Source organism: Salvia hispanica, chromosome 1, assembly GCF_023119035.1.
Source record: "Salvia hispanica cultivar TCC Black 2014 chromosome 1, UniMelb_Shisp_WGS_1.0, whole genome shotgun sequence".
Taxonomy (NCBI): Eukaryota; Viridiplantae; Streptophyta; class Magnoliopsida; order Lamiales; family Lamiaceae; genus Salvia; species Salvia hispanica.
The window spans coordinates 19981999-19996986 of record NC_062965.1 but is presented as its reverse complement, the minus strand read 5'-3'; the positions used below and the strand labels follow the sequence as shown (position 1 = coordinate 19996986).

At 40.2% G+C, this 14988-nt stretch overlaps 1 pseudogene; it reads right to left on the bottom strand.

Moving 5' to 3' along the window:
- Positions 1–12844: 12844 nt before the first annotated feature.
- Positions 12845–14697, bottom strand: LOC125189395 (annotated as a pseudogene).
- Between the last annotated feature and the right edge of the window lie 291 nt (positions 14698–14988).

Genomic DNA, 14988 nt, shown 5'->3' with positions numbered 1-14988 from the left:
GCGACGCGCGACAGCTGTTTTCAAACTCAATTTTTCTGGCGATCCAGAAGTCCGATCAGGGTGTTCTACACATAATTCTCTTCGTATTGAAAATAGCTTCAAGATGGTACAAGAATAACCGCAATCGGAGTTCTGTAGAGAGAGTTATGGCCGTTCTACCAAAGTCGCGCAAAGCTGCCAGCTGCAGTCTAGGCGGAAATTTGAAGAAGGAAAGAAGATATTACCTTGTGAAGCCAAATCTCATCCTTCTACTATGGGGAACGAAAATTACATCTTTCCTAATGCTTGGAGGAAACTTATTACCAAATTTAAGTCCTTCTAAAGCCTATATATACCCCATAACCTCATTCATAGAATTCAACCCTTCCATAGCCCCCAAAAGGGGAGTCTCCAAGACTCCTCCTCCAACTCTAATCAAAGAGCTTCTACTTGAAAAATAATTCATAGAGATCAAAAGCTAGAGTACTTCACTAGTGCAAGGAGTTGGAGAAGGATTTCAAGAACATCAAGAACGACAAGGATTCAACCTACGAGTTTTATTTGCTTTAGTTTTATGTTCTAATTGTATTCCCTTCAATCTATGTGTTTATTTTATTTCATCATGTGTAACTACACTCATAGGATTCTAGGGATGTTTTAGTAACGACTTTGGTTATACAATTCCTTTTTCTATTTAATATCCGTTTTGTTTTTACTTTGTTTCTTCCCTATAAGTAATTCTGATGCTTCATGATTGAGTGACACAATTGTGTATGATTTAATATAACTTGCTTCATAACTGTGAGAGAGTTCTAGCGAGTTAGATCCACTTAGTAGACACTACAGTTAGCTTCCCTTAAAACGGCACTGTTAATTGAGAGTAAGGACTTTTCAAAGGTCTTAGGAGCTATTTGGAGTTACGTGTTATGATTGACAACCCTAATCTTGTAATCAACGTTTGCATCGCAAGAACATAAGCTAGGTGACTCGTCCTATCAAAGTAATAATTGTGCTAGGGTATTGTAGTTTGGAATTTGTATAACCATAACTGTGAACGCTGGGATTCCCTTATCTCTATCGATTGTCTATGTGTTTTGCTTGCATTTAGTTGTTATATACTTTCAAATATTTTCTGTTTTCAAAGTTTTCCAAAATCTCCTGTTCTTCCAGATAGTAATTGAATCTTAGTAGAGGACAGACACTTTGTGTTTGCCTTCCCCATGTTCGATATCCGGTACTGACCTTTAGCTATACTGTATATACTCTGTATACTTGCTGGTTTATTTAGTGCTGAAAAATAGTGCATCAAGCACCTCCTTGGTATACTTCTTTTGACATAAAAAAATGTCATCTTTCTTCTGATGAACTTCCATGCCTAAGAAATATGCCATTTTTCCAAGATCAGTAATTTCAAACTCCTTCATTAACCCATCTTTTAGCTTCTGAATTTCACTCTCTTCATCTCCAGTAACTAACAGATCATCCATATAAATGGACACCACAACCAGGCCACTCTTATTTTGTTTAAAATAAAGAGTCACTTCACTCAAGCTTTTCTGACCATCAATCTTGTTGTACCAAGCCCTTGGAACTTGCTTTATACCATATAAAGCTTTGTTGAGTTTGTAGACTTTCTTCTCTCGACCTTCAACAATAAAACCATCAGGTTGGTTTACATAAATTTCCTCACTTAGCTCACCATTGAGGAAGGCTGATTTTACATCTAACTGGTAGACATTCCATTTTTTCTGAGCAGCAACAGCAAGTAACAGATAGTATCCATTCTAGCAACTGGAGCAAATATTCAGAGTAATCAACACCACTAACTTGAGCATATCCTTTGACAACTAGTCTGGCTTTATATTTGTTCACTGTGCCATTTGGACTCAACTTTGTTTTGTAAATCCATTCGACACCTATAGCCTTTTTGTGTGAAGGCTTATCCACCAGCTCCCAAGTATTGTTCTTGTTGATCATCATCAATTCCTCCTTCATGGCATTCAACCATTCTCCACTTGCTTTGGCTTCCTCTATGGAACCTGGTTCGATCAATGCTACATTACACCTAGCATAGATCTCACCAAGTGACCTAGTCCTTCTTACATGTTCATGGTCAATTGATTCCTCAATCAGGAGCTCAGTTTCAACTTCACCATTTTGCTTATTTTTGCTCTTCAATGCAGCCACTTCTGGAGCTTCATTGTTCCCATTTTCATCTCTTGTCTCCTCCCATTTCTTATCTTCAAAAAAGGCCACATCTCTGCTTACAATAACCTTATTCTCCATTGGACAATGCACTCTATAAGCCTTTGATTGTGAGCTATAACCCATAAATATTCCATCCTTCCCTCTATGATCTAACTTGTCTCTTCCAATTGAATGAGTAAGATAGAAACATAAACAACCAAATATTCTCACATTACTGACCTTTGGCTTGTAACCATGCCAAGCTTCAAATGGAGTGAGATTGGTAAGTGCCCTCGTTGGCAATATATTCAGCAAAAACACGACAGTATTCACAGCTTCTGCCCAGAAAGGTTTGGCCAACTGTTTCCATGGAGCATACATCTTCCCATCTCCACGATACTTCTATTTTTCCTTTCACTCACTCCATTTTGTTGAGGAGTGTAAGGAACAGTGAATTGATGTTTAATACCAGCAGCTTCACATATTTATTTGAATCTGTTGGAGGTGTATTAACCTCCATTGTCTGTCCTCAAAATCTTGATCTTGCAGTTTGTCTCATTCTCCACCTCATGTTTGAACTTGAGGAAGACACCATCAACTTCTGCTTTCTGTCTAAGGAAGTATACCCAACAAAATCGTGTAGAATCATCTATGAAAGTCACAAAATACCAGCTCCCGTTCAAAGACTTTTCTGCCATTGGACCACAAATATTGGAGTGCACCAGCTGAAGCTTTTCCCTCGCCCTCCAGCTTGATCTCTGAAATGATTTCCTTGCAAGTTTCCCTTGCAAACAAGTAGGCCTGAAAATTTAATCCGCAGGTTTCGGGTATTTTCAACCAAGTCCCAATACCCGACGGGGTTTGGGTACTCGAAACCCGAAATTATGGGTTCGGGTATGGGTTTAGGGTACCCGAAACCTGTATTAGGGTACCCGACTAATACTCGATTAAACCCTATTAATTATGTATTTGTGATAAATATTTTGGGTTATAAAGTTCTTAGTTTGCTATTTGGCTTATGTTTGGTTGCTTTGACATTATTTAGATTATATGTTTGGTTGCTTTGAAATTTCATTGTTCTATTATCTCGACTTTAATATTTCTTTAAATTCGTGTTCGGTTCATGTTGCATTATTTATGTTCTTACTTGTTATCTTTTGAAAATATATAGTTAATTAGTTATGCTTTCTCCATTTTATTTACATGTTCAGTTAATGTCTTAAAAAATTAATCTCTTTTATGTTTCAATTTTTACCAAAAAAAATTTATTTTAAAATTAAGTAGTGGCTATTTGTCTAATGTCTATTTTATGGAGTATAATATAGGAGTAGAATTATACTCCCTCCGTCCGCGAATAGGTGTCCCGGTTGGCCATTTTCATCCGTCCGCCATTAGGAGTCCCGGTTAGACATTTTATCTTGGGAGTATAAAAAATGACCCCATTGTTCCCTTAATTTAGAAGCTGCAATTAATTTTAATCCACTTTGATTGCAATTTCTCACTCTCTCTCTTAATGTTAGATTTCATTATTCCAAAGAATAAAGCAAATAATAATATAAATAGGTCCAACATTCCACTATCACACACTTTAATTATTACACTCAAACTTTTTTTAAAACCCGCACCCAACTCAACCGGGACTCCTATTCGCGGACGGAGGGAGTAGTTGATAAACTCGTAGTTTAGCAAGTGTGTAGGATGTTTGAAAGTGCATAATTGGGTATTTTGTAGCACTTTACTTGAGTTTTCATCTATGATCCCTTATTTTAGTGTTTTGATAAGTTTGTCGAGTTTTTGTAGTCACAACAGGTGGAAACGGACGAAATTGGTTCCAAAGCAGGAGGCCGGGCGTTTTACTGCAATAGGTCGGGCGTTTTGATGCACCAGCCCGGGCGTTTGGCCTCCCAAACCGGGCGTATCCTCTGTGACCGGGCGTTTTGCCCAAGCCGCGTGTTAAGAAGAACGCCCGGTCGGGCGTTTTGTTACTCAAAAATCGCCCGGCCGGGCGAATTGCTTGTAACTGCGGAATTTCTTCTATTTTTGCCCCGGGTATAAATAGGACCTAGGGTTCGACCCCAGCACACTTTCCACACGCCCCAGAAGCAGTTTCCACCTTTTGAGAGCAAATTGAAGCGACAAAGAGTCCGATTCATCAACAAGTTTAAAGACGAAGACGATTTGCCCATTCAATTCACCCTTGGGAGTATCTTTATTAGTTTACTATGTTCAAATCTCTTTCTATGGATTCCTCTTGTGAATTTGCTTTGGATATGAGTAGCTAAATCATTTGTAGAGTTTTGGTGAAGACTACAATGAATGCTTTTGATTAATTCAAGGACTTTTGATTACCTTTGCTCTTGTGATTTCTTTGTTCCGTTCTTGTGCTTTTTCAATTCAATTGCTTAGCTACCAATGGATTTGTTGACCTAGTTTTGAGTAATCGAGAGATACCTAATTAGGATTGATAAAAGAATGAACAACACCTAGATAATTTGCATTCGAGAGAAGGAATTCTAGATTGAGGGCTTGAGCCTTTTGTTTTAAGGAGTTAATTGTGACGAGACTTCAATATTAATAATTAATCATCTGGTTAAGTGCACTCGAGAGAGGGCTTAGTCTAGACTAGCGGCTTTCCTAGTAATCCTAGAGACTTCAAATGGGTAATCGAAGTTGTTGAGTTGTTCACATCGTGTTCGTTGTAGTTGGATCCAAGACTCTACCTCGTTCTCTTACTTGAAACTCGTCTTTTGTTGCATAATTTTGTCTTGTTTATGTTTAATTATTTTTCAAAATCAAAACCAACTTTTCCGGATTCTCTAGATAGTAGTCAAAATCGGTTCGTGGTACTTGAGTTGCACAATTTGTCTCTGTGGATACGATACTCTTGACTTGCCTATACTACGATAGCCCCGTACACTTGCGGGTATTTTTCGTGTTTAAAATTAATCGAGTCAAGTTTTTGGCGCCGTTGCCGGGACAATTTGTGTTTTTTAGCTTAATATCGTGGTAAAGATAGAGATTACTACTCTAGATTTTATTGCTTTAGTTTTTATTTTTATTTTCTTTGAGCTCTCATATTTGTGTTGTCTTTTTCAGGTTGTATGCAAACACGCTCTAAGGGTTTACCTTTAGAGCCTATTGATCTTGAGATCGAAGCATCCAACAGAAGGAGAAACGCTTTGAAGAGGCTAAACCAGCGGATCCGAGTTTCTTCTCCGGTCCAGAGACGGTCACCTTCACCAGTTCAAGAACCAAATCGTATGTTCAAACCGCCAGTGGGGACCTAGCTCAAGTTATGGGGGCAGGCACAATAAATATTTCGCCCACATTATGCCTCTCAAATTGTCTTTATGTTCCGTCATTATCACATAAGCTGTTATCTATTAGTCATGTGACTAAGGAGCTGAATTGTAAATTACTAATGCAACCTCAATTTTGCATGTTGCAGGATATCAAGACGGGGGATAGTTGGGCGTGGCACTGAGCGATGCGGACTGTATTATGTGGACGAGATAGCCCAACAGAGTGTTGCGATGATGCTGACTCCCGGACCGACAGACAGGCAGGCTTGGCTGTGGCACCCTCGGTTAGGGCACCCATCTTTAGGATATTTTCGCCTGCTTTTTCCTGATTTAGCTACTTCCTTGAACTCTTTTCATTGTGATACTTGTGTGTTGGCTAAAAACCATAGAAATTCCTTCAAGTTGAATAATACGAGAATGAAATCTCCCTTTGCTTTGATACACTCTGATGTTTGGGGTCCTGCTCCTATCACTGGGGGACAAGGTTTTCGTTACTTTGTACTTTTTATTGATGATTACTCCCGCATGACCTGGATCTATTTTTTGAAAAACAAACATGACGTGTTTGATAAGTTTGTAGATTTTTATAACCTTATTCAAACTCAATATAACCACACAATCCAAATCCTTAGATCAGACAATGGGGGGAATTTGTCAATAATAACATGCAAGCCTTTTTTAGGGAAAAGGGTCTGGTCCACCAAACCTCGTGTGCATACACTCCGGAACAAAATGGGGTAGCCGAACGGAAAAACCGCTACATCCTTGAAATTACCCGAGCCCTCATAATTGAATCCAAAGTACCAAAATCCTTTTGGCCCGAAGCTATTGCTACCACCGTATACCTCATGAATCGTCTACCCACCGGCATACTCAACTTTAAAACTCCCTTAGATACCTTTTCCCAGCACTTCGAAACCCCTTCATCTCTATCTCTTGAGCCCAGAGTTTTCGGATGCTCGGTCTTTGTCCACATTCCTAAACATGAACGTTCCAAATTTGATCCCTGCGCCCACAAATGTGTCTTCCTTGGCTATGGAAAAAATCAAAAAGGTTACCAATGCTATGACCCAAAAATCCGTAAGATGCACACCACAATGAATTGTGATTTTGTTGAAGGGAAATATTTCTACAGCCAATCTAGTAGTCAGGGGGAGACACATCATTCAGCCGATAGTCCAAACAACGACCTCCTAGATTGGCTACCAGATATTGAAAACCACCATTTAGGGGGAGAGCCACATTCAGGGGAACACCAGTTAGGGGGAGAGCCACAGTCAATCCCTGTCATAGACGTTGGTCCACCTGAGGAAGTTAGCAGCACCATCGGGCCGTCAACTCCTGTAGTACAGAACGAAGAACAAAGTAACACTGACCAATCGTCAACCCCGCCTTTGAATCCTGAGGTAAACAATTCACAGTTTGATAATATACCTTCGGAACGCACTAATCTTGATAGGGGCAATAATGAGGAGTGTGGAGCTAGTGGAAGAAGTCGAGATACAGGAAACCCATACGAGTTGCCCCTGAGGAGAACAAGAGGAATCCCTCCTCGGCGATACTCACCTGACTGGAAAGGGAGAAAGGCAAAATACTCAGTGTCTAATATTGCTAAAGGTCACCTATCAGAAATGGCTCGGGCCTTCGAAACTGCCCTATATGAGGAAGAAGACATTCCACAGTCCTTTGAAGAGGCCATCAAACACAAATATTGGAGAGAAGCAATGAAGAAGGAGATAGATGCCTTAGTAAAAAATGGCACATGGGAGAAATGCACGTTGCCAGAGGGGAAGAAACCAGTTGGATGTCGATGGATATTCATCATAAAAAGAAGAGCAGATGGTTCAATCGAGAGATACAAAGTGAGACTCGTGGCAAAAGGCTACACTCAAGTATATGGAATAGATTATGAAGAGACATTTTCCCCCGTTGCAAAGATGGAAACTGTGCGAGCCTTACTATCTGTAGCAGTGTGCAAAGACTGGCAACTTCACTAGTTCGATGTGACCAACGCCTTCCTCCATGGAGAGTTAGAAAAGAACAAGGAAGTGTACATGGAAGTTCCACCGGGGTTCTCTGAAGAGTTTGGAGGAGGAGAAGTCTGCCGACTACAGAAGACCTTATATGGTTTGAAGCAGTCTCCACGGGTCTGGTTCGGAAGATTCTGCCAGGCAATGTTCAAGCATGGATTTCAACAAAGCCATTCCGATCACACACTCTTCACCAAAAGGAGAGACAACAAGGTAACATGTCTAATTATCTACGTTGATGACATGATCATTACTGGGGATGATGTAGAAGAAATCCAGAGCTTGAAGGAAAATTTGTTTAAAGAATTCGAGATGAAAGATCTTGGAACACTGAAATACTTCTTAGGGATATAGGTGTTGAGATCCAGACACGGAATGTTCCTAAGGCAAAAGAAGTACGTTCTAGACTTGTTGGCAGAAACGGGCCTCCTCGAGTGCAAGCCCGCAGACACCCCAATGATTCCCAATCATGGCTTGAAGATAGAAGAAGGTACTGCTCTTGCAGACAGGGAGAGGTACCAGCGGCTTGTAGGAAAACTCATCCATCTCTCACATACCAGACCCGACATTGCATATGCTGTTGGCATTGTGAGTCAGTTTATGCATCGGCCTCAAGCTAATCACATGGAAGCCGCTTTGAGGATCGTGCGATATTTGAAAGGTACTGTAGGCTATGGAATATTCCTAGCAAAGAGAGAAGACTTAGAGATTGATGGATATACCGATGCTGACTGGGCAAGTAATCCAGTGGATAGAAAATCTACAGGAGGCTACTTTACTTTCATCGGAGGCAACTTGGTTACTTGGAGGAGTAAGAAACAGAAGGTTGTAGCTCTATCTAGTGCCGAGGCGGAGTTCCGTGGAATAAAAAGTGGACTCACGGAAATTCTTTGGCTAAGAAGATTGCTTACAGAAATTGGCTTCCCACCTACTCGAAAAAGCCAATTGTTCTGTGACAACAAGGCGGCTATTAGTATCTCAGAAAATCCAGTACAACACGACAAAACTAAGCATGTGGAAGTTGATCGGCACTTAATCAAAGAAAAACTAGAAGGAGGAATTATTGAATTCCCTTTTGTTCGCTCTGAAGAACAGCTTGCAGACATATTGACCAAAGCAGTTCACCCGAAAGTCTTCAAAGAAATATTGGGCAAGTTAAGCATCGGAGATACCATTGCTCAACTTGAGGGGGAGTGTCAAAACCTATCAAATGAAGATAATTGAAAGAAGATTAGGGAGAATAATTGGAGGATAATTGAGTGAATTATTGTCCTAGAATAGATTGATTACAAAATATTGTATTTTCCATAGATAGATAAAATTCACACCTATATAATAAGGTAGTGAATTACAGTGTAAACATATCAAACGGAAATACAAAATTATCTTCTCCCAAAAGCTTTCTCAATATGAGTTGCCCTAAGAATCTCGCCTCTCTCGATTACCATCGTTAAGAAATTGGACCGATGATTTTTAATTACTAGCATTATTCAGATTTCTCCATTCTTTTCATATCACTGCTTTGATCACAATTCACACATATAATCAGAGAAATGACGGCTTATGGTGCTGTGGATTCTCTTAGGAATACAATTCACAATATTCTACGTTGTTCTCGTTTTAGCCTTGTTGGTGGCTCTCAACAAATCTTAGATACCGTGTACAATGAGCTGGAGCCATGGGAAGAAACTCTGGAAAGATTGGACAAGACAAGTCCAAGCAGGAGCAGGAAGAAGGTGAATGCTTTGGATGGAATAATCAAAGATGCAATTTGGAAATTTGAAGACTCATTGGAATCCCTTCTCGTTCAACAGATTCCTCTACAATTTGAAAGTATTCCAAAGAGAGTCTCCATTGATCTGCGGAGTCTGCAAAATGATGCGAATTCGTTGATCCAGAAGCTCGATGATGTGGAGAAGGAGTACATTTATGAAGTAGAGCATATGCCTCAAGACCAACCTATTTCCTCATTCATTGGTTTCCATGGAACCAACTCGAAGATGATTGGGTTATCAGACCTATTCCAACTGCTCAAAATCCAACTTATGAAACGCCAATTCAGCCACGTGTACATGCTTTATGGCACGGCAGGCATTGGAAAGACCGCTCTTGCAATCCAAATTTACGAAGATGCAGAAATTCAGAGCAAATATGAGTATCGCGCGTGGGTTACAGTAGGCAGAGTACCTCAACCGATCAATCAAATTGCACAAGGCATTCTAGCTCAACTGTGTGGAATAACTCCCATTGAAGGAGATGAAGAAATAAGTGATCACTACTTGAATGTAAGTCTCAAAGGCAAAAAAATGTCTCATTGTGTTGGATGATGTTTGGGAGACAAAGGTAGTAAGAAATTTGTTACGTTTCTTATATGAACGTATAAGGAATATCAGTGTCATGATAACTGGTCGCCATCGAGCAGCTATGTGTTTAAAGTGTTTGATCACATAAGCAATATTGTTTCTTACAATGAAATGCGGTTTTTGAATGAAAAAGAAAGTATGGAGCTACTATGTGAGAAGGTGTTTGGTGATGAGGATTGCCCTCCTCAACTTCACAAACTTGCCGCCAAAATTGCCAAGCTTTGTGAAGGTCTCCCTCTCTTGATACTCACTGTTGCTGATATCCTGTCAAAATCCGAGATAATAGAGACCCGGACTACTGGAAGGATGTAGCAGAAAAGAGAAATTCAGTCTTTACAGATGCATATAATGAAATATCAAAGGTACTTTTCCCAAGTTACGAGTACTTACCTCAACATCTGAAAATGCCTTTAATGTTTATGGGAGTTTTCCCTCAAGATTATCACACACCCCCTTCCAAGATCATTCATATGTTGACTGCTGAGGGGTTGTTACCCACTTATGGCAGATGGTTGAATATGCTAGCTACCGACTACAGTCTTATTTTATACACCGTAAAGAGCGTGAACAAAAATTCTCATAATGTATACACTCGCGACTATAAAACTTGTCGGCTTCATTCTTCATGGCGGCACGTGTGTAGAGGAGAAGCAAGTAAGAACAAGTTTTATCATGTCCTAAATAAGTTAGCTGATGCCTCTGAAGAAAGTCTAAAAGGTCAGCGTGGCTTATGTCTCGAAAACAACATGTTATTTGGCATCAAGGAGTTTTGCAACTTAGTGAGATTGAACTGTGCATCCTCTGCACGTTTTCTCCTTTTCTATGGTCCTTACCACCAATATCCAATCCCTATAGATGTTGGTTTCATGTTGCTAAGGGAATTAGATGCTCTTGCACAACGTTTCTATACTTTCCCAATAGAAATTTTATCTCTAGTCCAACTAAAGTACCTTGCTCTAAAATGCATTGTTTTATCTCTATACGCCGTATGATGACCATAATGATCTTTTGAGTTGCTTTCGTTGCATTTCAAAACTTAAAAGTTTGAAGACACTCAAATTGAGTATCACAAATCCTGTGGTCAGGCATGGACATGTTTTTCCGGTGGCTCCAGGGTCATTGAAGTTGCCACCTGATTTGAGAAAGTTACATTTGAGTGGCACGAGTTTTCCCTTGGAATATATGGATGCCATTGGCAATTTGTCAGGGCTTGGTGTGCCCAAACTGTGTTCCTACGCTTTTCGGGGTTCACGGTGGGATGCACAAAGGAATAGTTTTCGTTGGCTTAAGTTTCTTCTAATTGAAGATAGTGAGTTGGTGCAATTGAAACCAAGATACCTAGGCCTCCCTAGTCTTAATTACTTAAGCATGAAACATTGCTACAAACTAAAAGAGATCCGTAGGCCTTCTTCTCTGTAGACAGATGAACATACTGTAGAGATTGAGTTGGAGGACTGCAATCCTTTAGCCTTGACTTGTGTCAGCCAATTACGACTGGGAGATCTTAATACGCTGAATGTTATCGCCTCTTCTTCTTTTTACGAGAAACCGACAACTATCAAAATTCGAAGGTTAGTCCTCCAACTCTGCACATCAAATCATATGTCTAATGTCTTAGTCTTAACATATCAAGACAACTGTGACAACTATCAAAATTGTCTGAATGTAAGTATTTACTTAAGTGCTTTAGGTTGCTATAAAATTAAATTCTGAATATTAGGTATTAATTTCAGGCATGGAAGCGGCAAGTTACGCAGGCGAGAAGAATGGTAAGATACCATGTTTTGTGTACGCATTCGAGGTTTAGAACAAGGATGACATAAAAATCACTACGCTAACGGAAGCTTTCTCTTGTTTCATTTTACAAAAAAATGTGTCCGGTTACTACTGAAGTATAGTTTCTTGTCCATTTTTAACATAGTACAGTGGTCCTCTTTCTAATTCATTGCTGCAGGGAAGTTGAGGATATAAACGAAGATCATGATTTTGAAGGTATTAAATCAATTAAGAGAGTAGTAGCTTTTTACTATGATCATATTTTAAATTCTTACTAAAATCATTGGCACTTATGTTGAGTATATAGACAAGGGTGATGATGAATGAGTATACAAATTCAAGTGATGAGCATGAGGAAGAGAGTGATGGTGACTACACGTCTGATGATGAGGATACAGAAGACGTCGATTTTGATGAAGATATTGCCAATCGAGAAGAGGATGATGGAGGTATTAAATATGTGAATGAAGGGCAGTAGCCTTGTAGAATAATAATTTGTTAAATTTGTACTGATGTTGAGTATGTAGGCGAGGGCGTTGATGAGGATACAGATGAAGAGGATGAGGAAGAGAGTGATGACAAATATGCATATGATGAATAGGAAACAGAGGCAAGCGCCAACGTCAAGGAGCATCTGAGTTTGTAGATTGTCTTGTTTGTTTTATGTAGAAGAATGTGGTTTAGTATTTGATGTTGTGTTTGGTTGATTTATTTTAGCATAGGAGTGTGACTTCATAGGGCCAATTTTCTTTATTTGCAGCATTCAGCTAAAAATATGAATTTTGCTAAGTTCTTTTAGTTGGAGTTCATGGTATTTTCTGCACCATTAATTAAGAAAAAGATGAAAGTGAACATAAGTAATTGAATCCACTTTTGATTTGTAGGAGAGCTCTTTGAGGCTTTGGATCTGATGCTACAAAGTGATACACATGTAATTTCAAGTTTGAGGCTTTGATTTCCATTGAATGAAACACTAGTGTTTTTGTATTTTAGGGTTGTCAGTTGAATTTAAGAATTGTAACTTTTGTTGGATTCTTTTAAGGATCATAAGTTGAGGGGATTATGCATGGATGGACTATTATTATGGGTTGAGTTTGATTGAAAGTATTACTTGAGCATTTAAATAAAGGTTGATGAACATGGATAAGAAGGTTGATGGTGAAAAACACTGCAGATTTTTGGGAAGCCATTGTAATAGGCTTAGAAAATGAGTTCTGTTTCAGATTAGGAAGCTGATGTTGTAATCTTCCTATACTAAGAAGGCATATTTCCTTGGTTACATTTACTTCTCGCACGCCATTCATCACGAGACACAGCAAGACGTTCAAGCTTGCTGATCCATCATCCCCCCTGGGGAATTCATTAGAGAAATCCCAAATTCAACATGAATTTTGGAATAGCATATACAAGCGGAGCTTTGAGGCGATCTTCTCATCCTTCCCGGTGTTCCTCATGTCGTAGGCGCTGTCTTAGCCTTGACCTTCCTCTTGCCGTTGGTCTGTAACAGGGTTGCACAGAGTTCAGTGGAGGAATACCCTCACACGTGAAATCAATAAGGTCTTGTGCACAAGTACTTCTCGAACGCCGTTCAGTAAGAGACACACACAAGACGTTCAAGCTTGCAGATCCATCACCAGGTCACTGCCCGCCCGTGGAATTCGTTAGCGAGATCACAATTTCAACTTCAACTGCTGAAGATGCAACATAGAATTCAACTGCTACAGACCAAATAGGAAGACTAAGCCTCAATTTTCTTGTGCCTTGGAGAGTATACTCTTGTTTTTGGACTTGGTGATGGTGACCCTGTTATTCCGGTCCTTAGCAAGAGACATTTAAGATACCATCGGCATCAATGTCAAAGCAAACAGTGATCTGAGGAACCCCCTTCGGAGCAGGAGGGATCCCGGAGAGCTTAAACTTTCCAAGCAAGTTGTTCTCCCTTGCCCTCGTTCTCTCACCTTCGTACACCTGAATCAACATACTAGCCTGGTTCTCTGAGTAAGTCGAGAACACCAGTTCCTTCTTCGTGGGAATAGCGGTGTTCCTTGGGATCAAAACAGTCATCACACCTCCAGCAGTTCTCAAACCAAGAGAGATAGGAATGGAGTCAAGAAGCAATAGTTCTTGAACCTTCTCACCACCCTCGCCACTCAAAATCGCAGCTTGGACAGCAGCAGTGCAGCACCATACGCCACTGCCTCAACCGGGTTGATGCTCTTGCAGAGCTCCTTCCCGTTGAAAAACTCCTGCAACAACTGCTGAACTTTGGGGATTCTCGTGGATCCTCTGACAAGTACGACTTCGTGCACAGAGCTCTTGTCAATCTAGGCATCCCTCAGGCACTTCTCCACCGGATCCATACATTTCCTGAAGAGGTCCATGTTTAGTTCCTCGAACCAAGCACGAGTGATGGGGGCATAGAAATCAATTCCCTCATAGAGACAGTCGATCTCAATGGTGGTTTCAGCAGCGAACGAAAGAGTCCTCTTCGCCCTCTCACAGGCTGTCCTCGTCCTTCTCAGGGCGTTCGGGTTACCACTGATGTCCTTGTTCTTCTTCCTCTTCAACTCGTTAACCAAGTGATTGATCATTCTGTTGTCGAAGTCCTCGCCACCGAGGAACTGTGGCACTCACCTCGAAGATACCCTACTCCATCACAAGAATCGAGACATCAAAAGTACCACCTCCGAGATCAAAGATCAACACATTCTTCTCTCCAACGACATCGTGTCCTTGCCAAGACCATACGCAATGGCAGCGGCAGTAGGCTCTTTCATGATACGCATCACATTGAGGCCGGCGATAACTCCAGCATCCTTGGAGGCTTGACGCTGGGAGTCGTTGACATAAGCTGGAAGACAGCATTCTATGTCCAATAATGATAAAATATTCCATGTCCAATAATGACACAAGAAGACCTTTTTTGGCTGACCAATTCAAAGCATCTATGCAATGACTTTTGCTTGAGATTGCTTTATTTGATTTGCAAAGCTTACTCCATTTTCAAAATTTTTGGCCGCCAAATTGGACTGACATTTATATAGTTACATATACTACCATTTTCTCATGTCAAATAAAACTCAACCACCGCCAACTCTCTGATCAGAAGAATGACAGCTTATGGTGCTGTTCTTTCTCTTAGGAATACGATTTACAATATTCTAGAATGTTCTTGTTTCAGCCTCGTAGATCCTTCTCGACTAATCATAGATGTCGTGTACAATGTGTTGGATGTTAGATATTTTAGTGTAATTGGATTAACTTGAATGATCGGTTATTGTTATAATGATACATCATTTAAGTATGGAGGTGCGGAGTGCACGCTTATTTGAATTCGTTATGATATTAGGA